Source organism: Strix uralensis, chromosome 21, assembly GCF_047716275.1.
Source record: "Strix uralensis isolate ZFMK-TIS-50842 chromosome 21, bStrUra1, whole genome shotgun sequence".
Classification (NCBI taxonomy): domain Eukaryota; kingdom Metazoa; phylum Chordata; class Aves; order Strigiformes; family Strigidae; genus Strix; species Strix uralensis.
Window position 1 is genome coordinate 7,075,640 of NC_133992.1, and position 2,743 is coordinate 7,078,382.

Consider the following 2,743-nt stretch of genomic DNA (forward strand, 5'->3'; position numbering starts at 1 on the left):
CACCCGTGCTTTGCCTTAAGCATGGCTGAGAGTCACCTTGTCAGCTCCAAGGTCCAGTTTTAATCACTTAAAATATATTTTTTTACCAAAAAAGAGAAGAGCTTGCACAAGAGAGTTAGGAAACGCCAGGAGGGTGGGTTTCAAACAACTAGGTCTCGCTTCAAATGCCTTGTGTGGCTGGCAGAGTTAAAAAAAAATGATGCTGGGAAAAAAAAAAAAAAGGCAAATCCTACAGCTAAAAAGGAAATTGCATTAATACAGATTGTTTTATTTAAAAAAAGCAAACCCTGACCTCTACTTCAAAAAAGTCATTAGACATTCTCCTTCTGAAAGGCCGACAGGGGATATTACTGAAAGGCCAGTTAATTTCTCAATGACTTACTGTTCTTGCTCTGCTCATGGAAATGTGTAAAGAGTCGGAGGGTAATTTAAGGCACCCTGCAGAAAGGTGTGTAAATCTTTGCATGTCTAAAGAAACTTTACCAGACCACTAGGATTGGGAAAAAAGAAAATGCTTGCCCTCTTTTTTTTTACTTTTTTTTTTTTTTACTTTCCTTTGGAACTCTGATCCCCTTTGATCATAAAAAAGGTCATATTTCACCCAAAAAAATATCAGCAATCACAGGGCCCGAGGAAGTGCGAACCCAAGGGGGTTTCACCGACGATTATTCCCTCCATTTAATTATTTAATGCCGTGAACTGAGGGAAAGCCGTCTCCCCTGGAAAAGCCAGACAGTTCAAGAATAAGGTCTGGCCCCGAACAAGGAGGAGGAAAGGGGTTATAAATGGGGCTGGGGCTGCTCTGTCCCCCCTCCCACCCTCACCCCTTCATGGGCCAAGACCAGCTGCCCTGCAGCCCCCCCCCAAAATAATCACAGCAAGATGTTCCCAGCCTCTGGGGCCAAGGGGGAAGTGCTGGGGGAAGAACGGGTGTCCTCGCTGCCCCGGCCCCCCCCCGCCCCCCGCAACCAGCTGGGGCACATCGCTGACGGGTTGCTGTCCTCCAAGGGGATGTCGCCATCCCCCAGGCTGGTCCTTGAGTAGTTTTTCCTGTACATGGTGTCACCTGCGTCCGGGGAAGGGTCTGTCCCTGCAGTCACGATGGAAAAAAGTGGGATAAAGTGGGTACATGGCCAAGGACGGGTGGCACGGGGCTGCGTTGGGTCCCCCAGGGCCCGGTGGTCCCAGGGGTGATGCAAGCATCTCCCCCCTGAGAGCCCAGGGCAGCCAGGAGGGCTGATGGCAATATATGCAATCTATATTCTAATATATGCAATCTATATTCTAATATATGCAATCTATATTCTAATACACGCATTGAGCACATAACTGCAGTGCACAGCATCACCCTGGCACCGCGCGCTGCTGGGGACCCATCCGGCTGGGTGCTGGGCAGAGGTAAAACACCCGTCCGTGGGGAGCAGCCCCCAGGGAAGCAGAAGCAGAAAGTGGTGTGACACCAGCCCGTGATTTACACGGCCAAGGCGGGCCGGACCAGACACCGGAGCTGACTCCTAAAGTGCCCCTAGGGCCAATAAATTGGGTCAATAGGGCCAATAAATGGACCCCCAAAAAAAAGGAGGGGGGAAGGGAGGTTGGGCTGGCTTGTTTGCACACTCGAGGAGCCCCCCGCGGAGTCGAAGAGAGCCAAAATCTGCCTTCAGCTACACCCCTTCCAAGCTGGAGAGCTCTGGGAAGCTGCTTCTCCGTCAGGAAGATCAGATTTGGCAGCACTGGCTGGCTTAAAAATCTGCACGCCTCTGACTTGAAGGGGAAGAGAGCGCAAGAAAAGCTTTCGACAAATGTTAAAATAACTCAGCCAGGGGTTTGCCTCCCTCGGCTGCGTTGGAGCAGGGATGTTTATGAGCTCAGAGCTGGGCTGCAGCGGCCGATCTCGCTCGGAGATTTCGCGTCGAGCCCTGCGTGCGCGCAGCCCCGTCCATATGTGCCTGCAGCGGCGGGCAGGGGAGCACGCTGGAATCAAGGGGAAGAAATAATAACCGTCAACCTCTTCGATTTCTGCTCATCGCCCCGAGCTCAGCCCGCGCCGGACACCAGCAACCAGCCCCAGCCCCTGGGTCTGCCCCCCCTCCCTCCCTCCCACCACCTCCTCCATGCATATATGTGTATCTATATAAATATAGATATAATTTTTAAAGAGGAAAAAATCCTTTTTCCTCTCCCGGTGGCTGGTTTTCATTAGGGAGGTTTCTTTCTAACCCCAAGGGAAGCAGCCTATGAGTTTTTAACTGTGGTGCAGGACGTAATTATCTCATTAAGGCGAGAGAGCCAGGCTTTTCCCAGGAGAGGTGACCTTGCTCCGGGGTTGATGGGGACCGGGGGGGTGGGGGGGCTGGAGGTGGAGGGGGGCCGTGTCCCCCACTAACCTGCGGGTCACCTCTCCTTCCAGCCCCATTTGGGGCTGGGGAAACCCGGCCCCTCTCCCCCCCACATCCCTCCCCACTGAGCGCAGCCACTTACACTTGTTGATAGAAGCACTTAAAGCAGGGGTTGGGGCAGGGGGGGGATGATGTGGATGGGGTAAAAGGGGGGGAAAAGCGGGTCTCCCTCCCTCTCTGCCCCCCACCCCCCCCCCCCCCCCAATTTGCTGCGGCTTGGCTGCCGGCGGTGCTCGGCCCCTGGCAGGGGGGCAGGTCGCCGTGCCGGGGGGGGGCGAGGGGCCGCCCCGCTCAGCTCGGAGCAGGGGCGTTTGTTTGAACAGCTCCAGAGCAAAGAGCAGGGG